Source organism: Balaenoptera ricei, chromosome 5 (genome assembly GCF_028023285.1).
Source record: "Balaenoptera ricei isolate mBalRic1 chromosome 5, mBalRic1.hap2, whole genome shotgun sequence".
Lineage (NCBI taxonomy): Eukaryota > Metazoa > Chordata > Mammalia > Artiodactyla > Balaenopteridae > Balaenoptera > Balaenoptera ricei.
Genome location: NC_082643.1, coordinates 19,900,044 through 19,926,794, shown reverse-complemented (window position 1 = coordinate 19,926,794; position 26,751 = coordinate 19,900,044).

Sequence of the window (26,751 nt, the reverse complement as noted above, 5' to 3'; positions counted from 1 at the left end):
CCTCAGCACCATTTTTGAGTGCAGGTGTCCTTTACAGCCCCGAGTCCTTGTGAATGTTCAGTGACCATCAGCTGTGGGTTTAAAGCCGCTCTTGTGGGAAACGGCCGCAAGGCGGCAGCATTTCTCCTTTACCAAATCTGGTTACTAGGGCAACAGAGCCTTAATGGAAGTGGTGCAGTAGGTTGTAAATTAGAATGGAATGTGCCAGGAAAAAGCCCTTTATGTTTATGGCTCATTGCTTCTTGTTCGTATTGGTAACTTAATTTTTATTTTTTATCACAGCAAATTTGATTACAATGTTTGGTGTGTTCTAGGTGTGCAAGATGTGGTTCTTTCATACATATACATATATCTATTCTTCTTCGGATCCTTTTCCCATGTAGGTTATGACACAATGTTGAGTGGTCTTCTCTTGGTATTCCGTAGGCCTTTGGTGATTATATATTTCCCATGTGTTTGTATATCTCTGTTAACCCCAAAGTCGTAATGTATCTAATCCTCACACCTTTCCGTTTGGTGAACCATAAGTTTGTTGAATGAATCTGTGATTGCCTTTCTCTCTGGAAATATCTTCATTGGTATCGAATTTTAGGTAACACCTATAAGTGATATGATAGGACATGTGTCTTCCTCTTCCTCATTTACCACAAGTTGCGTGATTACTTCTAGACTCATCTATGGTGCTGCAAATGGCATTGTTTCATTTTTGCGCTAGCTAATATTCCATCTCGACATGTAGCAGTTTTTCTTTGTCCACCCATCTGTTGGTGGACTTTTTGGTTACTTCCATATCTTGGCTATTGTAATACTGTGCAGTGCACATTTGCCTGCCTGTGTCTTTCCAATTCTGTCTTCTTAGGTTATAGGTCCAGGAATGGGCCTGCTGGATCATATGGGAGCTCAATGTTTACCTTTTAAAGGCCCCTCCATTCTGTTCTCATTAGTGGCTCTTTCCGGGTTACGTCCCTCTTAAAGTTGAGGGTATGCATTTCTCCACAACACCTTCAGGATTGACTGTTTATAGAGTTCTTGCTGATGGTGATTCTGACTGGTGTGAGCTGATACCTCTTTGTGGTTTGAATTTGCATGTGTGTCATATTCCGTTGAAATTGACCTTTAAGCCATGTCCTTTTTAGTTTTCAAACTGTGATTACAGCTTAGTTCTTCAAAGTGTTTTCTTCAAGTATGTGTCACATTTTGGAAAATTTTGGCCATTACTTCCCTCAAGACATTTGGAGGGCACGTTTCACTTACAGCCCTGCAGTACTTGTTCATATCAAGTGACCATTAGCCCAGGCTTTACAGCTGCTTTTGCAGGTAACGGCCAGAGGGCGGCATCCTTTCTACGTTCCCCACTCGGGTAACTAGGGAAACAGACCTCCCGGCCAGCGGTGTTCCTCGCTTATAAATTAGAGTGGAATGTGCCCGGGTAAACCCACAGAAGCTGCTATCTCCTTACTTTTGTTTGTTTTTTAAATTTAATTTATAGTTTTTATTGGAGTAATATTCCATTGTGTACATGGACCACTTCTTCTTGGTGCATTCCTCTGATGATGGACATTTTCATTGCTTCCGAGTGTTGGCTATGGTAAATATTGCTGGAGTGCAGGATTGCCAGCCTGTGACTTTTTGATTCTCATTTTCGCAGGAGATGGGCCCAGCAGTGGGTGTGATTGATGGACTGGTAGCTCAGTGTTTCCCTTTTCAAAGCACCTGCATTGTGTTTTCATTAGTGGCTCCTACCACGTCCCCCTTAGAGCCGAGGGTACGCATTTCTCCCCAATCCCTTCAGCATTTATTGTTTGCAGCGTCTTTGCTAATGACCATTCTGACTGCTGTGAGCTGATAGGTTTTTCTAATTGGGGCTTGCATGTCTTTAAAAATTCCTAAAATTCATCATTTTTCCACTCCTTTTCCTTTCTGTCAAAAAAAAAAAAAACAGAAAAAAGTATGAGTACAATATACGTCTTGAATTTGTCTTCTTGGAAGGTTGCCCTGTTGTGAATTTATTGGTCGATTTTCGACCCCAGGCCTTTTTTGGAGGGCAGGTGTCATTTACAGAACTGCAAGTTTGGTGAATATATAGGGACCTTTAGCAATGGGTTTAAAGCTGCTCTTAAGGGTAACGGCCACTAGGAGACAGCATTTCTCCGTTGTCATATCTGGGTACTAGGGCAGCTGAGTCTTTCTGGAAGTCGTGTTCCTAGGTTGTAAATTAGAATGGAATGTGCTAGGAGAAACCCCCATTAGTGTAAGTCTCATTCCTTCTTGTTTTTTTTTTTAAATTTTGTAATCGGGGTATAGATTAGACAATTATTTATCCTAGGTTTACAATATCTGGTTCATTTGTACATGATCTATGTCTAAGCATGTACAGATCCTCTTCCCATGTAAAATATTACAGAGCGTTCCATAGACCTCCCTTGCTATCTGGTCGGTCTTTTTGGTATATGTATATAATATGAATTTGTATCTGTATAGTAACACTGATGTTCATTGATCCATTCCCCCCACCTTTCCTTTTAGATGAGCATAGTTTGTTTTCTAAGTCTGTGAGTGTCTTTGTCTGTGGAAATATGTTCATTTGTGTCAGTTATTAGATAACGCCTCTAAGTGATATCAGAGGATATAGGTCTTTTGCTTTCCGACTTACCTCATGTTTTGTGATTATCTCCAGGCTCATCTGTGGTGCCTCAAAGGGCAGTGTTTCATTGTTTTCCATGGCTAATATTCCATGGTGTACATGGACCACTTCTTTTCATCCATTCTCCTGTTGATGGACATTTTGGTAGCTTCACTGTCTTGGCTATTGTGAATAAGGCTGCAGTGCAGCTTTGGCAGCCTGTGTCTTCACGACTCTGTTCTTCTCAGGTGACAGGGCCAGTGGTCCACCCGCTGGATTGAATGGTACCACAATTTTTACTTTTCCACCAGCTCCTTTCTATTCTCATTATTGTCGGTTACCCTTTCACATCTCACCAGCAAGTAGAGGGTAGAAAGTTCTCTAAAACGTCTGCAGCGTTTATTGTTTGTAGACCTTTTCCTGACGGTCAGTCGACTGGAGAGAGTTGAAACCTTTTTGTAGATTAGATTGCATGAGTCTAGTACTTCCTGAGGTTGAGCTTTTATCCATTTTCCTTTTCTTTAAAGAGAGTGAGTCAAACTTACCTCCTCATACTATCTTCCTGAAAGATTTGCGTGTTTCGAATTTTTTTGTTCATTCCCGACCTCAGCACCATTTTTGAGTGCAGGTGTCCTTTACAGCCCCGAGTCCTTGTGAATGTTCAGTGACCATCAGCTGTGGGTTTAAAGCCGCTCTTGTGGGAAACGGCCGCAAGGCGGCAGCATTTCTCCTTTACCAAATCTGGTTACTAGGGCAACAGAGCCTTAATGGAAGTGGTGCAGTAGGTTGTAAATTAGAATGGAATGTGCCAGGAAAAAGCCCTTTATGTTTATGGCTCATTGCTTCTTGTTCGTATTGGTAACTTAATTTTTATTTTTTATCACAGCAAATTTGATTACAATGTTTGGTGTGTTCTAGGTGTGCAAGATGTGGTTCTTTCATACATATACATATATCTATTCTTCTTCGGATCCTTTTCCCATGTAGGTTATGACACAATGTTGAGTGGTCTTCTCTTGGTATTCCGTAGGCCTTTGGTGATTATATATTTCCCATGTGTTTGTATATCTCTGTTAACCCCAAAGTCGTAATGTATCTAATCCTCACACCTTCCCGTTTGGTGAACCATAAGTTTGTTGAATGAATCTGTGATTGCCTTTCTCTCTGGAAATATCTTCATTGGTATCGAATTTTAGGTAACACCTATAAGTGATATGATAGGACATGTGTCTTCCTCTTCCTCATTTACCACAAGTTGCGTGATTACTTCTAGACTCATCTATGGTGCTGCAAATGGCATTGTTTCATTTTTGCGCTAGCTAATATTCCATCTCGACATGTAGCAGTTTTTCTTTGTCCACCCATCTGTTGGTGGACTTTTTGGTTACTTCCATATCTTGGCTATTGTAATACTGTGCAGTGCACATTTGCCTGCCTGTGTCTTTCCAATTCTGTCTTCTTAGGTTATAGGTCCAGGAATGGGCCTGCTGGATCATATGGGAGCTCAATGTTTACCTTTTAAAGGCCCCTCCATTCTGTTCTCATTAGTGGCTCTTTCCGGGTTACGTCCCTCTTAAAGTTGAGGGTATGCATTTCTCCACAACACCTTCAGGATTGACTGTTTATAGAGTTCTTGCTGATGGTGATTCTGACTGGTGTGAGCTGATACCTCTTTGTGGTTTGAATTTGCATGTGTGTCATATTCCGTTGAAATTGACCTTTAAGCCATGTCCTTTTTAGTTTTCAAACTGTGATTACAGCTTAGTTCTTCAAAGTGTTTTCTTCAAGTATGTGTCACATTTTGGAAAATTTTGGCCATTACTTCCCTCAAGACATTTGGAGGGCACGTTTCACTTACAGCCCTGCAGTACTTGTTCATATCAAGTGACCATTAGCCCAGGCTTTACAGCTGCTTTTGCAGGTAACGGCCAGAGGGCGGCATCCTTTCTACGTTCCCCACTCGGGTAACTAGGGAAACAGACCTCCCGGCCAGCGGTGTTCCTCGCTTATAAATTAGAGTGGAATGTGCCCGGGTAAACCCACAGAAGCTGCTATCTCCTTACTTTTGTTTGTTTTTTAAATTTAATTTATAGTTTTTATTGGAGTAATATTCCATTGTGTACATGGACCACTTCTTCTTGGTGCATTCCTCTGATGATGGACATTTTCATTGCTTCCGAGTGTTGGCTATGGTAAATATTGCTGGAGTGCAGGATTGCCAGCCTGTGACTTTTTGATTCTCATTTTCGCAGGAGATGGGCCCAGCAGTGGGTGTGATTGATGGACTGGTAGCTCAGTGTTTCCCTTTTCAAAGCACCTGCATTGTGTTTTCATTAGTGGCTCCTACCACGTCCCCCTTAGAGCCGAGGGTACGCATTTCTCCCCAATCCCTTCAGCATTTATTGTTTGCAGCGTCTTTGCTAATGACCATTCTGACTGCTGTGAGCTGATAGGTTTTTCTAATTGGGGCTTGCATGTCTTTAAAAATTCCTAAAATTCATCATTTTTCCACGCCTTTTCCTTTCTGTCAAAAAAAAAAAAACAGAAAAAAGTATGAGTACAATATACGTCTTGAATTTGTCTTCTTGGAAGGTTGCCCTGTTGTGAATTTATTGGTCGATTTTCGACCCCAGGCCTTTTTTGGAGGGCAGGTGTCATTTACAGAACTGCAAGTTTGGTGAATATATAGGGACCTTTAGCAATGGGTTTAAAGCTGCTCTTAAGGGTAACGGCCACTAGGAGACAGCATTTCTCCGTTGTCATATCTGGGTACTAGGGCAGCAGAGTCTTTCTGGAAGTCGTGTTCCTAGGTTGTAAATTAGAATGGAATGTGCTAGGAGAAACCCCCATTAGTGTAAGTCTCATTCCTTCTTGTTTTTTTTTTAAATTTTTTAATCGGGGTATAGATTAGACAATTATTTATCCTAGGTTTACAATATCTGGTTCATTTGTACATGATCTATGTCTAAGCATGTACAGATCCTCTTCCCATGTAAAATATTACAGAGCGTTCCATAGACCTCCCTTGCTATCTGGTCGGTCTTTTTGGTATATGTATATAATATGAATTTGTATCTGTATAGTAACACTGATGTTCATTGATCCATTCCCCCCACCTTTCCTTTTAGATGAGCATAGTTTGTTTTCTAAGTCTGTGAGTGTCTTTGTCTGTGGAAATATGTTCATTTGTGTCAGTTATTAGATAACGCCTCTAAGTGATATCAGAGGATATAGGTCTTTTGCTTTCCGACTTACCTCATGTTTTGTGATTATCTCCAGGCTCATCTGTGGTGCCTCAAAGGGCAGTGTTTCATTGTTTTCCATGGCTAATATTCCATGGTGTACATGGACCACTTCTTTTCATCCATTCTCCTGTTGATGGACATTTTGGTAGCTTCACTGTCTTGGCTATTGTGAATAAGGCTGCAGTGCAGCTTTGGCAGCCTGTGTCTTCACGACTCTGTTCTTCTCAGGTGACAGGGCCAGTGGTCCACCCGCTGGATTGAATGGTACCACAATTTTTACTTTTCCACCAGCTCCTTTCTATTCTCATTATTGTCGGTTACCCTTTCACATCTCACCAGCAAGTAGAGGGTAGAAAGTTCTCTAAAACGTCTGCAGCGTTTATTGTTTGTAGACCTTTTCCTGACGGTCAGTCGACTGGAGAGAGTTGAAACCTTTTTGTAGATTAGATTGCATGAGTCTAGTACTTCCTGAGGTTGAGCTTTTATCCATTTTCCTTTTCTTTAAAGAGAGTGAGTCAAACTTACCTCCTCATACTATCTTCCTGAAAGATTTGCGTGTTTCGAATTTTTTTGTTCATTCCCGACCTCAGCACCATTTTTGAGTGCAGGTGTCCTTTACAGCCCCGAGTCCTTGTGAATGTTCAGTGACCATCAGCTGTGGGTTTAAAGCCGCTCTTGTGGGAAACGGCCGCAAGGCGGCAGCATTTCTCCTTTACCAAATCTGGTTACTAGGGCAACAGAGCCTTAATGGAAGTGGTGCAGTAGGTTGTAAATTAGAATGGAATGTGCCAGGAAAAAGCCCTTTATGTTTATGGCTCATTGCTTCTTGTTCGTATTGGTAACTTAATTTTTATTTTTTATCACAGCAAATTTGATTACAATGTTTGGTGTGTTCTAGGTGTGCAAGATGTGGTTCTTTCATACATATACATATATCTATTCTTCTTCGGATCCTTTTCCCATGTAGGTTATGACACAATGTTGAGTGGTCTTCTCTTGGTATTCCGTAGGCCTTTGGTGATTATATATTTCCCATGTGTTTGTATATCTCTGTTAACCCCAAAGTCGTAATGTATCTAATCCTCACACCTTCCCGTTTGGTGAACCATAAGTTTGTTGAATGAATCTGTGATTGCCTTTCTCTCTGGAAATATCTTCATTGGTATCGAATTTTAGGTAACACCTATAAGTGATATGATAGGACATGTGTCTTCCTCTTCCTCATTTACCACAAGTTGCGTGATTACTTCTAGACTCATCTATGGTGCTGCAAATGGCATTGTTTCATTTTTGCGCTAGCTAATATTCCATCTCGACATGTAGCAGTTTTTCTTTGTCCACCCATCTGTTGGTGGACTTTTTGGTTACTTCCATATCTTGGCTATTGTAATACTGTGCAGTGCACATTTGCCTGCCTGTGTCTTTCCAATTCTGTCTTCTTAGGTTATAGGTCCAGGAATGGGCCTGCTGGATCATATGGGAGCTCAATGTTTACCTTTTAAAGGCCCCTCCATTCTGTTCTCATTAGTGGCTCTTTCCGGGTTACGTCCCTCTTAAAGTTGAGGGTATGCATTTCTCCACAACACCTTCAGGATTGACTGTTTATAGAGTTCTTGCTGATGGTGATTCTGACTGGTGTGAGCTGATACCTCTTTGTGGTTTGAATTTGCATGTGTGTCATATTCCGTTGAAATTGACCTTTAAGCCATGTCCTTTTTAGTTTTCAAACTGTGATTACAGCTTAGTTCTTCAAAGTGTTTTCTTCAAGTATGTGTCACATTTTGGAAAATTTTGGCCATTACTTCCCTCAAGACATTTGGAGGGCACGTTTCACTTACAGCCCTGCAGTACTTGTTCATATCAAGTGACCATTAGCCCAGGCTTTACAGCTGCTTTTGCAGGTAACGGCCAGAGGGCGGCATCCTTTCTACGTTCCCCACTCGGGTAACTAGGGAAACAGACCTCCCGGCCAGCGGTGTTCCTCGCTTATAAATTAGAGTGGAATGTGCCCGGGTAAACCCACAGAAGCTGCTATCTCCTTACTTTTGTTTGTTTTTTAAATTTAATTTATAGTTTTTATTGGAGTAATATTCCATTGTGTACATGGACCACTTCTTCTTGGTGCATTCCTCTGATGATGGACATTTTCATTGCTTCCGAGTGTTGGCTATGGTAAATATTGCTGGAGTGCAGGATTGCCAGCCTGTGACTTTTTGATTCTCATTTTCGCAGGAGATGGGCCCAGCAGTGGGTGTGATTGATGGACTGGTAGCTCAGTGTTTCCCTTTTCAAAGCACCTGCATTGTGTTTTCATTAGTGGCTCCTACCACGTCCCCCTTAGAGCCGAGGGTACGCATTTCTCCCCAATCCCTTCAGCATTTATTGTTTGCAGCGTCTTTGCTAATGACCATTCTGACTGCTGTGAGCTGATAGGTTTTTCTAATTGGGGCTTGCATGTCTTTAAAAATTCCTAAAATTCATCATTTTTCCACGCCTTTTCCTTTCTGTCAAAAAAAAAAAAACAGAAAAAAGTATGAGTACAATATACGTCTTGAATTTGTCTTCTTGGAAGGTTGCCCTGTTGTGAATTTATTGGTCGATTTTCGACCCCAGGCCTTTTTTGGAGGGCAGGTGTCATTTACAGAACTGCAAGTTTGGTGAATATATAGGGACCTTTAGCAATGGGTTTAAAGCTGCTCTTAAGGGTAACGGCCACTAGGAGACAGCATTTCTCCGTTGTCATATCTGGGTACTAGGGCAGCAGAGTCTTTCTGGAAGTCGTGTTCCTAGGTTGTAAATTAGAATGGAATGTGCTAGGAGAAACCCCCATTAGTGTAAGTCTCATTCCTTCTTGTTTTTTTTTTAAATTTTTTAATCGGGGTATAGATTAGACAATTATTTATCCTAGGTTTACAATATCTGGTTCATTTGTACATGATCTATGTCTAAGCATGTACAGATCCTCTTCCCATGTAAAATATTACAGAGCGTTCCATAGACCTCCCTTGCTATCTGGTCGGTCTTTTTGGTATATGTATATAATATGAATTTGTATCTGTATAGTAACACTGATGTTCATTGATCCATTCCCCCCACCTTTCCTTTTAGATGAGCATAGTTTGTTTTCTAAGTCTGTGAGTGTCTTTGTCTGTGGAAATATGTTCATTTGTGTCAGTTATTAGATAACGCCTCTAAGTGATATCAGAGGATATAGGTCTTTTGCTTTCCGACTTACCTCATGTTTTGTGATTATCTCCAGGCTCATCTGTGGTGCCTCAAAGGGCAGTGTTTCATTGTTTTCCATGGCTAATATTCCATGGTGTACATGGACCACTTCTTTTCATCCATTCTCCTGTTGATGGACATTTTGGTAGCTTCACTGTCTTGGCTATTGTGAATAAGGCTGCAGTGCAGCTTTGGCAGCCTGTGTCTTCACGACTCTGTTCTTCTCAGGTGACAGGGCCAGTGGTCCACCCGCTGGATTGAATGGTACCACAATTTTTACTTTTCCACCAGCTCCTTTCTATTCTCATTATTGTCGGTTACCCTTTCACATCTCACCAGCAAGTAGAGGGTAGAAAGTTCTCTAAAACGTCTGCAGCGTTTATTGTTTGTAGACCTTTTCCTGACGGTCAGTCGACTGGAGAGAGTTGAAACCTTTTTGTAGATTAGATTGCATGAGTCTAGTACTTCCTGAGGTTGAGCTTTTATCCATTTTCCTTTTCTTTAAAGAGAGTGAGTCAAACTTACCTCCTCATACTATCTTCCTGAAAGATTTGCGTGTTTCGAATTTTTTTGTTCATTCCCGACCTCAGCACCATTTTTGAGTGCAGGTGTCCTTTACAGCCCCGAGTCCTTGTGAATGTTCAGTGACCATCAGCTGTGGGTTTAAAGCCGCTCTTGTGGGAAACGGCCGCAAGGCGGCAGCATTTCTCCTTTACCAAATCTGGTTACTAGGGCAACAGAGCCTTAATGGAAGTGGTGCAGTAGGTTGTAAATTAGAATGGAATGTGCCAGGAAAAAGCCCTTTATGTTTATGGCTCATTGCTTCTTGTTCGTATTGGTAACTTAATTTTTATTTTTTATCACAGCAAATTTGATTACAATGTTTGGTGTGTTCTAGGTGTGCAAGATGTGGTTCTTTCATACATATACATATATCTATTCTTCTTCGGATCCTTTTCCCATGTAGGTTATGACACAATGTTGAGTGGTCTTCTCTTGGTATTCCGTAGGCCTTTGGTGATTATATATTTCCCATGTGTTTGTATATCTCTGTTAACCCCAAAGTCGTAATGTATCTAATCCTCACACCTTCCCGTTTGGTGAACCATAAGTTTGTTGAATGAATCTGTGATTGCCTTTCTCTCTGGAAATATCTTCATTGGTATCGAATTTTAGGTAACACCTATAAGTGATATGATAGGACATGTGTCTTCCTCTTCCTCATTTACCACAAGTTGCGTGATTACTTCTAGACTCATCTATGGTGCTGCAAATGGCATTGTTTCATTTTTGCGCTAGCTAATATTCCATCTCGACATGTAGCAGTTTTTCTTTGTCCACCCATCTGTTGGTGGACTTTTTGGTTACTTCCATATCTTGGCTATTGTAATACTGTGCAGTGCACATTTGCCTGCCTGTGTCTTTCCAATTCTGTCTTCTTAGGTTATAGGTCCAGGAATGGGCCTGCTGGATCATATGGGAGCTCAATGTTTACCTTTTAAAGGCCCCTCCATTCTGTTCTCATTAGTGGCTCTTTCCGGGTTACGTCCCTCTTAAAGTTGAGGGTATGCATTTCTCCACAACACCTTCAGGATTGACTGTTTATAGAGTTCTTGCTGATGGTGATTCTGACTGGTGTGAGCTGATACCTCTTTGTGGTTTGAATTTGCATGTGTGTCATATTCTGTTGAAATTGACCTTTAAGCCATGTCCTTTTTAGTTTTCAAACTGTGATTATAGCTTAGTTCTTCAAAGTGTTTTCTTCAAGTATGTGTCACATTTTGGAAAATTTTGGCCATTACTTCCCTCAAGACATTTGGAGGGCACGTTTCACTTACAGCCCTGCAGTACTTGTTCATATCAAGTGACCATTAGCCCAGGCTTTACAGCTGCTTTTGCAGGTAACGGCCAGAGGGCGGCATCCTTTCTACGTTCCCCACTCGGGTAACTAGGGAAACAGACCTCCCGGCCAGCGGTGTTCCTCGCTTATAAATTAGAGTGGAATGTGCCCGGGTAAACCCACAGAAGCTGCTATCTCCTTACTTTTGTTTGTTTTTTAAATTTAATTTATAGTTTTTATTGGAGTAATATTCCATTGTGTACATGGACCACTTCTTCTTGGTGCATTCCTCTGATGATGGACATTTTCATTGCTTCCGAGTGTTGGCTATGGTAAATATTGCTGGAGTGCAGGATTGCCAGCCTGTGACTTTTTGATTCTCATTTTCGCAGGAGATGGGCCCAGCAGTGGGTGTGATTGATGGACTGGTAGCTCAGTGTTTCCCTTTTCAAAGCACCTGCATTGTGTTTTCATTAGTGGCTCCTACCACGTCCCCCTTAGAGCCGAGGGTACGCATTTCTCCCCAATCCCTTCAGCATTTATTGTTTGCAGCGTCTTTGCTAATGACCATTCTGACTGCTGTGAGCTGATAGGTTTTTCTAATTGGGGCTTGCATGTCTTTAAAAATTCCTAAAATTCATCATTTTTCCACGCCTTTTCCTTTCTGTCAAAAAAAAAAAAAACAGAAAAAAGTATGAGTACAATATACGTCTTGAATTTGTCTTCTTGGAAGGTTGCCCTGTTGTGAATTTATTGGTCGATTTTCGACCCCAGGCCTTTTTTGGAGGGCAGGTGTCATTTACAGAACTGCAAGTTTGGTGAATATATAGGGACCTTTAGCAATGGGTTTAAAGCTGCTCTTAAGGGTAACGGCCACTAGGAGACAGCATTTCTCCGTTGTCATATCTGGGTACTAGGGCAGCAGAGTCTTTCTGGAAGTCGTGTTCCTAGGTTGTAAATTAGAATGGAATGTGCTAGGAGAAACCCCCATTAGTGTAAGTCTCATTCCTTCTTGTTTTTTTTTTAAATTTTTTAATCGGGGTATAGATTAGACAATTATTTATCCTAGGTTTACAATATCTGGTTCATTTGTACATGATCTATGTCTAAGCATGTACAGATCCTCTTCCCATGTAAAATATTACAGAGCGTTCCATAGACCTCCCTTGCTATCTGGTCGGTCTTTTTGGTATATGTATATAATATGAATTTGTATCTGTATAGTAACACTGATGTTCATTGATCCATTCCCCCCACCTTTCCTTTTAGATGAGCATAGTTTGTTTTCTAAGTCTGTGAGTGTCTTTGTCTGTGGAAATATGTTCATTTGTGTCAGTTATTAGATAACGCCTCTAAGTGATATCAGAGGATATAGGTCTTTTGCTTTCCGACTTACCTCATGTTTTGTGATTATCTCCAGGCTCATCTGTGGTGCCTCAAAGGGCAGTGTTTCATTGTTTTCCATGGCTAATATTCCATGGTGTACATGGACCACTTCTTTTCATCCATTCTCCTGTTGATGGACATTTTGGTAGCTTCACTGTCTTGGCTATTGTGAATAAGGCTGCAGTGCAGCTTTGGCAGCCTGTGTCTGCACGACTCTGTTCTTCTCAGGTGACAGGGCCAGTGGTCCACCCGCTGGATTGAATGGTACCACAATTTTTACTTTTCCACCAGCTCCTTTCTATTCTCATTATTGTCGGTTACCCTTTCACATCTCACCAGCAAGTAGAGGGTAGAAAGTTCTCTAAAACGTCTGCAGCGTTTATTGTTTGTAGACCTTTTCCTGACGGTCAGTCGACTGGAGAGAGTTGAAACCTTTTTGTAGATTAGATTGCATGAGTCTAGTACTTCCTGAGGTTGAGCTTTTATCCATTTTCCTTTTCTTTAAAGAGAGTGAGTCAAACTTACCTCCTCATACTATCTTCCTGAAAGATTTGCGTGTTTCGAATTTTTTTGTTCATTCCCGACCTCAGCACCATTTTTGAGTGCAGGTGTCCTTTACAGCCCCGAGTCCTTGTGAATGTTCAGTGACCATCAGCTGTGGGTTTAAAGCCGCTCTTGTGGGAAACGGCCGCAAGGCGGCAGCATTTCTCCTTTACCAAATCTGGTTACTAGGGCAACAGAGCCTTAATGGAAGTGGTGCAGTAGGTTGTAAATTAGAATGGAATGTGCCAGGAAAAAGCCCTTTATGTTTATGGCTCATTGCTTCTTGTTCGTATTGGTAACTTAATTTTTATTTTTTATCACAGCAAATTTGATTACAATGTTTGGTGTGTTCTAGGTGTGCAAGATGTGGTTCTTTCATACATATACATATATCTATTCTTCTTCGGATCCTTTTCCCATGTAGGTTATGACACAATGTTGAGTGGTCTTCTCTTGGTATTCCGTAGGCCTTTGGTGATTATATATTTCCCATGTGTTTGTATATCTCTGTTAACCCCAAAGTCGTAATGTATCTAATCCTCACACCTTTCCGTTTGGTGAACCATAAGTTTGTTGAATGAATCTGTGATTGCCTTTCTCTCTGGAAATATCTTCATTGGTATCGAATTTTAGGTAACACCTATAAGTGATATGATAGGACATGTGTCTTCCTCTTCCTCATTTACCACAAGTTGCGTGATTACTTCTAGACTCATCTATGGTGCTGCAAATGGCATTGTTTCATTTTTGCGCTAGCTAATATTCCATCTCGACATGTAGCAGTTTTTCTTTGTCCACCCATCTGTTGGTGGACTTTTTGGTTACTTCCATATCTTGGCTATTGTAATACTGTGCAGTGCACATTTGCCTGCCTGTGTCTTTCCAATTCTGTCTTCTTAGGTTATAGGTCCAGGAATGGGCCTGCTGGATCATATGGGAGCTCAATGTTTACCTTTTAAAGGCCCCTCCATTCTGTTCTCATTAGTGGCTCTTTCCGGGTTACGTCCCTCTTAAAGTTGAGGGTATGCATTTCTCCACAACACCTTCAGGATTGACTGTTTATAGAGTTCTTGCTGATGGTGATTCTGACTGGTGTGAGCTGATACCTCTTTGTGGTTTGAATTTGCATGTGTGTCATATTCCGTTGAAATTGACCTTTAAGCCATGTCCTTTTTAGTTTTCAAACTGTGATTACAGCTTAGTTCTTCAAAGTGTTTTCTTCAAGTATGTGTCACATTTTGGAAAATTTTGGCCATTACTTCCCTCAAGACATTTGGAGGGCACGTTTCACTTACAGCCCTGCAGTACTTGTTCATATCAAGTGACCATTAGCCCAGGCTTTACAGCTGCTTTTGCAGGTAACGGCCAGAGGGCGGCATCCTTTCTACGTTCCCCACTCGGGTAACTAGGGAAACAGACCTCCCGGCCAGCGGTGTTCCTCGCTTATAAATTAGAGTGGAATGTGCCCGGGTAAACCCACAGAAGCTGCTATCTCCTTACTTTTGTTTGTTTTTTAAATTTAATTTATAGTTTTTATTGGAGTAATATTCCATTGTGTACATGGACCACTTCTTCTTGGTGCATTCCTCTGATGATGGACATTTTCATTGCTTCCGAGTGTTGGCTATGGTAAATATTGCTGGAGTGCAGGATTGCCAGCCTGTGACTTTTTGATTCTCATTTTCGCAGGAGATGGGCCCAGCAGTGGGTGTGATTGATGGACTGGTAGCTCAGTGTTTCCCTTTTCAAAGCACCTGCATTGTGTTTTCATTAGTGGCTCCTACCACGTCCCCCTTAGAGCCGAGGGTACGCATTTCTCCCCAATCCCTTCAGCATTTATTGTTTGCAGCGTCTTTGCTAATGACCATTCTGACTGCTGTGAGCTGATAGGTTTTTCTAATTGGGGCTTGCATGTCTTTAAAAATTCCTAAAATTCATCATTTTTCCACGCCTTTTCCTTTCTGTCAAAAAAAAAAAAACAGAAAAAAGTATGAGTACAATATACGTCTTGAATTTGTCTTCTTGGAAGGTTGCCCTGTTGTGAATTTATTGGTCGATTTTCGACCCCAGGCCTTTTTTGGAGGGCAGGTGTCATTTACAGAACTGCAAGTTTGGTGAATATATAGGGACCTTTAGCAATGGGTTTAAAGCTGCTCTTAAGGGTAACGGCCACTAGGAGACAGCATTTCTCCGTTGTCATATCTGGGTACTAGGGCAGCAGAGTCTTTCTGGAAGTCGTGTTCCTAGGTTGTAAATTAGAATGGAATGTGCTAGGAGAAACCCCCATTAGTGTAAGTCTCATTCCTTCTTGTTTTTTTTTAAATTTTGTAATCGGGGTATAGATTAGACAATTATTTATCCTAGGTTTACAATATCTGGTTCATTTGTACATGATCTATGTCTAAGCATGTACAGATCCTCTTCCCATGTAAAATATTACAGAGCGTTCCATAGACCTCCCTTGCTATCTGGTCGGTCTTTTTGGTATATGTATATAATATGAATTTGTATCTGTATAGTAACACTGATGTTCATTGATCCATTCCCCCCACCTTTCCTTTTAGATGAGCATAGTTTGTTTTCTAAGTCTGTGAGTGTCTTTGTCTGTGGAAATATGTTCATTTGTGTCAGTTATTAGATAACGCCTCTAAGTGATATCAGAGGATATAGGTCTTTTGCTTTCCGACTTACCTCATGTTTTGTGATTATCTCCAGGCTCATCTGTGGTGCCTCAAAGGGCAGTGTTTCATTGTTTTCCATGGCTAATATTCCATGGTGTACATGGACCACTTCTTTTCATCCATTCTCCTGTTGATGGACATTTTGGTAGCTTCACTGTCTTGGCTATTGTGAATAAGGCTGCAGTGCAGCTTTGGCAGCCTGTGTCTTCACGACTCTGTTCTTCTCAGGTGACAGGGCCAGTGGTCCACCCGCTGGATTGAATGGTACCACAATTTTTACTTTTCCACCAGCTCCTTTCTATTCTCATTATTGTCGGTTACCCTTTCACATCTCACCAGCAAGTAGAGGGTAGAAAGTTCTCTAAAACGTCTGCAGCGTTTATTGTTTGTAGACCTTTTCCTGACGGTCAGTCGACTGGAGAGAGTTGAAACCTTTTTGTAGATTAGATTGCATGAGTCTAGTACTTCCTGAGGTTGAGCTTTTATCCATTTTCCTTTTCTTTAAAGAGAGTGAGTCAAACTTACCTCCTCATACTATCTTCCTGAAGGATTTGCGTGTTTCGAATTTTTTTGTTCATTCCCGACCTCAGCACCATTTTTGAGTGCAGGTGTCCTTTACAGCCCCGAGTCCTTGTGAATGTTCAGTGACCATCAGCTGTGGGTTTAAAGCCGCTCTTGTGGGAAACGGCCGCAAGGCGGCAGCATTTCTCCTTTACCAAATCTGGTTACTAGGGCAACAGAGCCTTAATGGAAGTGGTGCAGTAGGTTGTAAATTAGAATGGAATGTGCCAGGAAAAAGCCCTTTATGTTTATGGCTCATTACTTCTTGTTCGTATTGGTAACTTAATTTTTATTTTTTATCACAGCAAATTTGATTACAATGTTTGGTGTGTTCTAGGTGTGCAAGATGTGGTTCTTTCATACATATACATATATCTATTCTTCTTCGGATCCTTTTCCCATGTAGGTTATGACACAATGTTGAGTGGTCTTCTCTTGGTATTCCGTAGGCCTTTGGTGATTATATATTTCCCATGTGTTTGTATATCTCTGTTAACCCCAAAGTCGTAATGTATCTAATCCTCACACCTTTCCGTTTGGTGAACCATAAGTTTGTTGAATGAATCTGTGATTGCCTTTCTCTCTGGAAATATCTTCATTGGTATCGAATTTTAGGTAACACCTATAAGTGATATGATAGGACATGTGTCTTCCTCTTCCTCATTTACCACAAGTTGCGTGATTACTTCTAGACTCATCTATGGTGCTGCAAATGGCATTGTTTCATTTTTGCGCTAGCTAATATTCCATCTCGACATGTAGCAGTTTTTCTTTGTCCACCCATCTGTTGGTGGACTTTTTGGTTACTTCCATATCTTGGCTATTGTAATACTGTGCAGTGCACATTTGCCTGCCTGTGTCTTTCCAATTCTGTCTTCTTAGGTTATAGGTCCAGGAATGGGCCTGCTGGATCATATGGGAGCTCAATGTTTACCTTTTAAAGGCCCCTCCATTCTGTTCTCATTAGTGGCTCTTTCCGGGTTACGTCCCTCTTAAAGTTGAGGGTATGCATTTCTCCACAACACCTTCAGGATTGACTGTTTATAGAGTTCTTGCTGATGGTGATTCTGACTGGTGTGAGCTGATACCTCTTTGTGGTTTGAATTTGCATGTGTGTCATATTCCGTTGAAATTGACCTTTAAGCCATGTCCTTTTTAGTTTTCAAACTGTGATTACAGCTTAGTTCTTCAAAGTGTTTTCTTCAAGTATGTGTCACATTTTGGAAAATTTTGGCCATTACTTCCCTCAAGACATTTGGAGGGCACGTTTCACTTACAGCCCTGCAGTACTTGTTCATATCAAGTGACCATTAGCCCAGGCTTTACAGCTGCTTTTGCAGGTAACGGCCAGAGGGCGGCATCCTTTCTACGTTCCCCACTCGGGTAACTAGGGAAACAGACCTCCCGGCCAGCGGTGTTCCTCGCTTATAAATTACAGTGGAATGTGCCCGGGTAAACCCACAGAAGCTGCTATCTCCTTACTTTTGTCTGTTTTTTAAATTTAATTTATAGTTTTTATTGGAGTAATATTCCATTGTGTACATGGACCACTTCTTCTTGGTGCATTCCTCTGATGATGGACATTTTCATTGCTTCCGAGTGTTGGCTATGGTAAATATTGCTGGAGTGCAGGATTGCCAGCCTGTGACTTTTTGATTCTCATTTTCTCAGGAGATGGGCCCAGCAGTGGGTGTGATTGATGGACTGGTAGCTCAGTGTTTCCCTTTTCAAAGCACCTGCATTGTGTTTTCATTAGTGGCTCCTACCACGTCCCCCTTAGAGCCGAGGGTACGCATTTCTCCCCAATCCCTTCAGCATTTATTGTTTGCAGCGTCTTTGCTAATGACCATTCTGACTGCTGTGAGCTGATAGGTTTTTCTAATTGGGGCTTGCATGTCTTTAAAAATTCCTAAAATTCATCATTTTTCCACGCCTTTTCCTTTCTGTCAAAAAAAAAAAAAACAGAAAAAAGTATGAGTACAATATACGTCTTGAATTTGTCTTCTTGGAAGGTTGCCCTGTTGTGAATTTATTGGTCGATTTTCGACCCCAGGCCTTTTTTGGAGGGCAGGTGTCATTTACAGAACTGCAAGTTTGGTGAATATATAGGGACCTTTAGCAATGGGTTTAAAGCTGCTCTTAAGGGTAACGGCCACTAGGAGACAGCATTTCTCCGTTGTCATATCTGGGTACGAGGGCAGCAGAGTCTTTCTGGAAGTCGTGTTCCTAGGTTGTAAATTAGAATGGAATGTGCTAGGAGAAACCCCCATTAGTGTAAGTCTCATTCCTTCTTGTTTTTTTTTAAATTTTGTAATCGGGGTATAGATTAGACAATTATTTATCCTAGGTTTACAATATCTGGTTCATTTGTACATGATCTATGTCTAAGCATGTACAGATCCTCTTCCCATGTAAAATATTACAGAGCGTTCCATAGACCTCCCTTGCTATCTGGTCGGTCTTTTTGGTATATGTATATAATATGAATTTGTATCTGTATAGTAACACTGATGTTCATTGATCCATTCCCCCCACCTTTCCTTTTAGATGAGCATAGTTTGTTTTCTAAGTCTGTGAGTGTCTTTGTCTGTGGAAATATGTTCATTTGTGTCAGTTATTAGATAACGCCTCTAAGTGATATCAGAGGATATAGGTCTTTTGCTTTCCGACTTACCTCATGTTTTGTGATTATCTCCAGGCTCATCTGTGGTGCCTCAAAGGGCAGTGTTTCATTGTTTTCCATGGCTAATATTCCATCGTGTACATGGACCACTTCTTTTCATCCATTCTCCTGTTGATGGACATTTTGGTAGCTTCACTGTCTTGGCTATTGTGAATAAGGCTGCAGTGCAGCTTTGGCAGCCTGTGTCTTCACGACTCTGTTCTTCTCAGGTGACAGGGCCAGTGGTCCACCCGCTGGATTGAATGGTACCACAATTTTTACTTTTCCACCAGCTCCTTTCTATTCTCATTATTGTCGGTTACCCTTTCACATCTCACCAGCAAGTAGAGGGTAGAAAGTTCTCTAAAACGTCTGCAGCGTTTATTGTTTGTAGACCTTTTCCTGACGGTCAGTCGACTGGAGAGAGTTGAAACCTTTTTGTAGATTAGATTGCATGAGTCTAGTACTTCCTGAGGTTGAGCTTTTATCCATTTTCCTTTTCTTTAAAGAGAGTGAGTCAAACTTACCTCCTCATACTATCTTCCTGAAGGATTTGCGTGTTTCGAATTTTTTTGTTCATTCCCGACCTCAGCACCATTTTTGAGTGCAGGTGTCCTTTACAGCCCCGAGTCCTTGTGAATGTTCAGTGACCATCAGCTGTGGGTTTAAAGCCGCTCTTGTGGGAAACGGCCGCAAGGCGGCAGCATTTCTCCTTTACCAAATCTGGTTACTAGGGCAACAGAGCCTTAATGGAAGTGGTGCAGTAGGTTGTAAATTAGAATGGAATGTGCCAGGAAAAAGCCCTTTATGTTTATGGCTCATTACTTCTTGTTCGTATTGGTAACTTAATTTTTATTTTTTATCACAGCAAATTTGATTACAATGTTTGGTGTGTTCTAGGTGTGCAAGATGTGGTTCTTTCATACATATACATATATCTATTCTTCTTCAGATCCTTTTCCCATGTAGGTTATGACACAATGTTGAGTGGTCTTCTCTTGGTATTCCGTAGGCCTTTGGTGATTATATATTTCCCATGTGTTTGTATATCTCTGTTAACCCCAAAGTCGTAATGTATCTAATCCTCACACCTTTCCGTTTGGTGAACCATAAGTTTGTTGAATGAATCTGTGATTGCCTTTCTCTCTGGAAATATCTTCATTGGTATCGAATTTTAGGTAACACCTATAAGTGATATGATAGGACATGTGTCTTCCTCTTCCTCATTTACCACAAGTTGCGTGATTACTTCTAGACTCATCTATGGTGCTGCAAATGGCATTGTTTCATTTTTGCGCTAGCTAATATTCCATCTCGACATGTAGCAGTTTTTCTTTGTCCACCCATCTGTTGGTGGACTTTTTGGTTACTTCCATATCTTGGCTATTGTAATACTGTGCAGTGCACATTTGCCTGCCTGTGTCTTTCCAATTCTGTCTTCTTAGGTTATAGGTCCAGGAATGGGCCTGCTGGATCATATGGGAGCTCAATGTTTACCTTTTAAAGGCCCCTCCATTCTGTTCTCATTAGTGGCTCTTTCCGGGTTACGTCCCTCTTAAAGTTGAGGGTATGCATTTCTCCACAACACCTTCAGGATTGACTGTTTATAGAGTTCTTGCTGATGGTGATTCTGACTGGTGTGAGCTGATACCTCTTTGTGGTTTGAATTTGCATGTGTGTCATATTCCGTTGAAATTGACCTTTAAGCCATGTCCTTTTTAGTTTTCAAACTGTGATTACAGCTTAGTTCTTCAAAGTGTTTTCTTCAAGTATGTGTCACATTTTGGAAAATTTTGGCCATTACTTCCCTCAAGACATTTGGAGGGCACGTTTCACTTACAGCCCTGCAGTACTTGTTCATATCAAGTGACCATTAGCCCAGGCTTTACAGCTGCTTTTGCAGGTAACGGCCAGAGGGCGGCATCCTTTCTACGTTCCCCACTCGGGTAACTAGGGAAACAGACCTCCCGGCCAGCGGTGTTCCTCGCTTATAAATTACAGTGGAATGTGCCCGGGTAAACCCACAGAAGCTGCTATCTCCTTACTTTTGTCTGTTTTTTAAATTTAATTTATAGTTTTTATTGGAGTAATATTCCATTGTGTACATGGACCACTTCTTCTTGGTGCATTCCTCTGATGATGGACATTTTCATTGCTTCCGAGTGTTGGCTATGGTAAATATTGCTGGAGTGCAGGATTGCCAGCCTGTGACTTTTTGATTCTCATTTTCTCAGGAGATGGGCCCAGCAGTGGGTGTGATTGATGGACTGGTAGCTCAGTGTTTCCCTTTTCAAAGCACCTGCATTGTGTTTTCATTAGTGGCTCCTACCACGTCCCCCTTAGAGCCGAGGGTACGCATTTCTCCCCAATCCCTTCAGCATTTATTGTTTGCAGCGTCTTTGCTAATGACCATTCTGACTGCTGTGAGCTGATAGGTTTTTCTAATTGGGGCTTGCATGTCTTTAAAAATTCCTAAAATTCATCATTTTTCCACGCCTTTTCCTTTCTGTCAAAAAAAAAAAAAAACAGAAAAAAGTATGAGTACAATATACGTCTTGAATTTGTCTTCTTGGAAGGTTGCCCTGTTGTGAATTTATTGGTCGATTTTCGACCCCAGGCCTTTTTTGGAGGGCAGGTGTCATTTACAGAACTGCAAGTTTGGTGAATATATAGGGACCTTTAGCAATGGGTTTAAAGCTGCTCTTAAGAGTAACGGCCACTAGGAGACAGCATTTCTCCGTTGTCATATCTGGGTACGAGGGCAGCAGAGTCTTTCTGGAAGTCGTGTTCCTAGGTTGTAAATTAGAATGGAATGTGCTAGGAGAAACCCCCATTAGTGTAAGTCTCATTCCTTCTTGTTTTTTTTTAAATTTTGTAATCGGGGTATAGATTAGACAATTATTTATCCTAGGTTTACAATATCTGGTTCATTTGTACATGATCTATGTCTAAGCATGTACAGATCCTCTTCCCATGTAAAATATTACAGAGCGTTCCATAGACCTCCCTTGCTATCTGGTCGGTCTTTTTGGTATATGTATATAATATGAATTTGTATCTGTATAGTAACACTGATGTTCATTGATCCATTCCCCCCACCTTTCCTTTTAGATGAGCATAGTTTGTTTTCTAAGTCTGTGAGTGTCTTTGTCTGTGGAAATATGTTCATTTGTGTCAGTTATTAGATAACGCCTCTAAGTGATATCAGAGGATATAGGTCTTTTGCTTTCCGACTTACCTCATGTTTTGTGATTATCTCCAGGCTCATCTGTGGTGCCTCAAAGGGCAGTGTTTCATTGTTTTCCATGGCTAATATTCCATCGTGTACATGGACCACTTCTTTTCATCCATTCTCCTGTTGATGGACATTTTGGTAGCTTCACTGTCTTGGCTATTGTGAATAAGGCTGCAGTGCAGCTTTGGCAGCCTGTGTCTTCACGACTCTGTTCTTCTCAGGTGACAGGGCCAGTGGTCCACCCGCTGGATTGAATGGTACCACAATTTTTACTTTTCCACCAGCTCCTTTCTATTCTCATTATTGTCGGTTACCCTTTCACATCTCACCAGCAAGTAGAGGGTAGAAAGTTCTCTAAAACGTCTGCAGCGTTTATTGTTTGTAGACCTTTTCCTGACGGTCAGTCGACTGGAGAGAGTTGAAACCTTTTTGTAGATTAGATTGCATGAGTCTAGTACTTCCTGAGGTTGAGCTTTTATCCATTTTCCTTTTCTTTAAAGAGAGTGAGTCAAACTTACCTCCTCATACTATCTTCCTGAAAGATTTGCGTGTTTCGAATTTTTTTGTTCATTCCCGACCTCAGCACCATTTTTGAGTGCAGGTGTCCTTTACAGCCCCGAGTCCTTGTGAATGTTCAGTGACCATCAGCTGTGGGTTTAAAGCCGCTCTTGTGGGAAACGGCCGCAAGGCGGCAGCATTTCTCCTTTACCAAATCTGGTTACTAGGGCAACAGAGCCTTAATGGAAGTGGTGCAGTAGGTTGTAAATTAGAATGGAATGTGCCAGGAAAAAGCCCTTTATGTTTATGGCTCATTGCTTCTTGTTCGTATTGGTAACTTAATTTTTATTTTTTATCACAGCAAATTTGATTACAATGTTTGGTGTGTTCTAGGTGTGCAAGATGTGGTTCTTTCATACATATACATATATCTATTCTTCTTCGGATCCTTTTCCCATGTAGGTTATGACACAATGTTGAGTGGTCTTCTCTTGGTATTCCGTAGGCCTTTGGTGATTATATATTTCCCATGTGTTTGTATATCTCTGTTAACCCCAAAGTCGTAATGTATCTAATCCTCACACCTTCCCGTTTGGTGAACCATAAGTTTGTTGAATGAATCTGTGATTGCCTTTCTCTCTGGAAATATCTTCATTGGTATCGAATTTTAGGTAACACCTATAAGTGATATGATAGGACATGTGTCTTCCTCTTCCTCATTTACCACAAGTTGCGTGATTACTTCTAGACTCATCTATGGTGCTGCAAATGGCATTGTTTCATTTTTGCGCTAGCTAATATTCCATCTCGACATGTAGCAGTTTTTCTTTGTCCACCCATCTGTTGGTGGACTTTTTGGTTACTTCCATATCTTGGCTATTGTAATACTGTGCAGTGCACATTTGCCTGCCTGTGTCTTTCCAATTCTGTCTTCTTAGGTTATAGGTCCAGGAATGGGCCTGCTGGATCATATGGGAGCTCAATGTTTACCTTTTAAAGGCCCCTCCATTCTGTTCTCATTAGTGGCTCTTTCCGGGTTACGTCCCTCTTAAAGTTGAGGGTATGCATTTCTCCACAACACCTTCAGGATTGACTGTTTATAGAGTTCTTGCTGATGGTGATTCTGACTGGTGTGAGCTGATACCTCTTTGTGGTTTGAATTTGCATGTGTGTCATATTCCGTTGAAATTGACCTTTAAGCCATGTCCTTTTTAGTTTTCAAACTGTGATTACAGCTTAGTTCTTCAAAGTGTTTTCTTCAAGTATGTGTCACATTTTGGAAAATTTTGGCCATTACTTCCCTCAAGACATTTGGAGGGCACGTTTCACTTACAGCCCTGCAGTACTTGTTCATATCAAGTGACCATTAGCCCAGGCTTTACAGCTGCTTTTGCAGGTAACGGCCAGAGGGCGGCATCCTTTCTACGTTCCCCACTCGGGTAACTAGGGAAACAGACCTCCCGGCCAGCGGTGTTCCTCGCTTATAAATTAGAGTGGAATGTGCCCGGGTAAACCCACAGAAGCTGCTATCTCCTTACTTTTGTTTGTTTTTTAAATTTAATTTATAGTTTTTATTGGAGTAATATTCCATTGTGTACATGGACCACTTCTTCTTGGTGCATTCCTCTGATGATGGACATTTTCATTGCTTCCGAGTGTTGGCTATGGTAAATATTGCTGGAGTGCAGGATTGCCAGCCTGTGACTTTTTGATTCTCATTTTCGCAGGAGATGGGCCCAGCAGTGGGTGTGATTGATGGACTGGTAGCTCAGTGTTTCCCTTTTCAAAGCACCTGCATTGTGTTTTCATTAGTGGCTCCTACCACGTCCCCCTTAGAGCCGAGGGTACGCATTTCTCCCCAATCCCTTCAGCATTTATTGTTTGCAGCGTCTTTGCTAATGACCATTCTGACTGCTGTGAGCTGATAGGTTTTTCTAATTGGGGCTTGCATGTCTTTAAAAATTCCTAAAATTCATCATTTTTCCACGCCTTTTCCTTTCTGTCAAAAAAAAAAAAACAGAAAAAAGTATGAGTACAATATACGTCTTGAATTTGTCTTCTTGGAAGGTTGCCCTGTTGTGAATTTATTGGTCGATTTTCGACCCCAGGCCTTTTTTGGAGGGCAGGTGTCATTTACAGAACTGCAAGTTTGGTGAATATATAGGGACCTTTAGCAATGGGTTTAAAGCTGCTCTTAAGGGTAACGGCCACTAGGAGACAGCATTTCTCCGTTGTCATATCTGGGTACTAGGGCAGCAGAGTCTTTCTGGAAGTCGTGTTCCTAGGTTGTAAATTAGAATGGAATGTGCTAGGAGAAACCCCCATTAGTGTAAGTCTCATTCCTTCTTGTTTTTTTTTAAATTTTGTAATCGGGGTATAGATTAGACAATTATTTATCCTAGGTTTACAATATCTGGTTCATTTGTACATGATCTATGTCTAAGCATGTACAGATCCTCTTCCCATGTAAAATATTACAGAGCGTTCCATAGACCTCCCTTGCTATCTGGTCGGTCTTTTTGGTATATGTATATAATATGAATTTGTATCTGTATAGTAACACTGATGTTCATTGATCCATTCCCCCCACCTTTCCTTTTAGATGAGCATAGTTTGTTTTCTAAGTCTGTGAGTGTCTTTGTCTGTGGAAATATGTTCATTTGTGTCAGTTATTAGATAACGCCTCTAAGTGATATCAGAGGATATAGGTCTTTTGCTTTCCGACTTACCTCATGTTTTGTGATTATCTCCAGGCTCATCTGTGGTGCCTCAAAGGGCAGTGTTTCATTGTTTTCCATGGCTAATATTCCATGGTGTACATGGACCACTTCTTTTCATCCATTCTCCTGTTGATGGACATTTTGGTAGCTTCACTGTCTTGGCTATTGTGAATAAGGCTGCAGTGCAGCTTTGGCAGCCTGTGTCTTCACGACTCTGTTCTTCTCAGGTGACAGGGCCAGTGGTCCACCCGCTGGATTGAATGGTACCACAATTTTTACTTTTCCACCAGCTCCTTTCTATTCTCATTATTGTCGGTTACCCTTTCACATCTCACCAGCAAGTAGAGGGTAGAAAGTTCTCTAAAACGTCTGCAGCGTTTATTGTTTGTAGACCTTTTCCTGACGGTCAGTCGACTGGAGAGAGTTGAAACCTTTTTGTAGATTAGATTGCATGAGTCTAGTACTTCCTGAGGTTGAGCTTTTATCCATTTTCCTTTTCTTTAAAGAGAGTGAGTCAAACTTACCTCCTCATACTATCTTCCTGAAGGATTTGCGTGTTTCGAATTTTTTTGTTCATTCCCGACCTCAGCACCATTTTTGAGTGCAGGTGTCCTTTACAGCCCCGAGTCCTTGTGAATGTTCAGTGACCATCAGCTGTGGGTTTAAAGCCGCTCTTGTGGGAAACGGCCGCAAGGCGGCAGCATTTCTCCTTTACCAAATCTGGTTACTAGGGCAACAGAGCCTTAATGGAAGTGGTGCAGTAGGTTGTAAATTAGAATGGAATGTGCCAGGAAAAAGCCCTTTATGTTTATGGCTCATTACTTCTTGTTCGTATTGGTAACTTAATTTTTATTTTTTATCACAGCAAATTTGATTACAATGTTTGGTGTGTTCTAGGTGTGCAAGATGTGGTTCTTTCATACATATACATATATCTATTCTTCTTCAGATCCTTTTCCCATGTAGGTTATGACACAATGTTGAGTGGTCTTCTCTTGGTATTCCGTAGGCCTTTGGTGATTATATATTTCCCATGTGTTTGTATATCTCTGTTAACCCCAAAGTCGTAATGTATCTAATCCTCACACCTTTCCGTTTGGTGAACCATAAGTTTGTTGAATGAATCTGTGATTGCCTTTCTCTCTGGAAATATCTTCATTGGTATCGAATTTTAGGTAACACCTATAAGTGATATGATAGGACATGTGTCTTCCTCTTCCTCATTTACCACAAGTTGCGTGATTACTTCTAGACTCATCTATGGTGCTGCAAATGGCATTGTTTCATTTTTGCGCTAGCTAATATTCCATCTCGACATGTAGCAGTTTTTCTTTGTCCACCCATCTGTTGGTGGACTTTTTGGTTACTTCCATATCTTGGCTATTGTAATACTGTGCAGTGCACATTTGCCTGCCTGTGTCTTTCCAATTCTGTCTTCTTAGGTTATAGGTCCAGGAATGGGCCTGCTGGATCATATGGGAGCTCAATGTTTACCTTTTAAAGGCCCCTCCATTCTGTTCTCATTAGTGGCT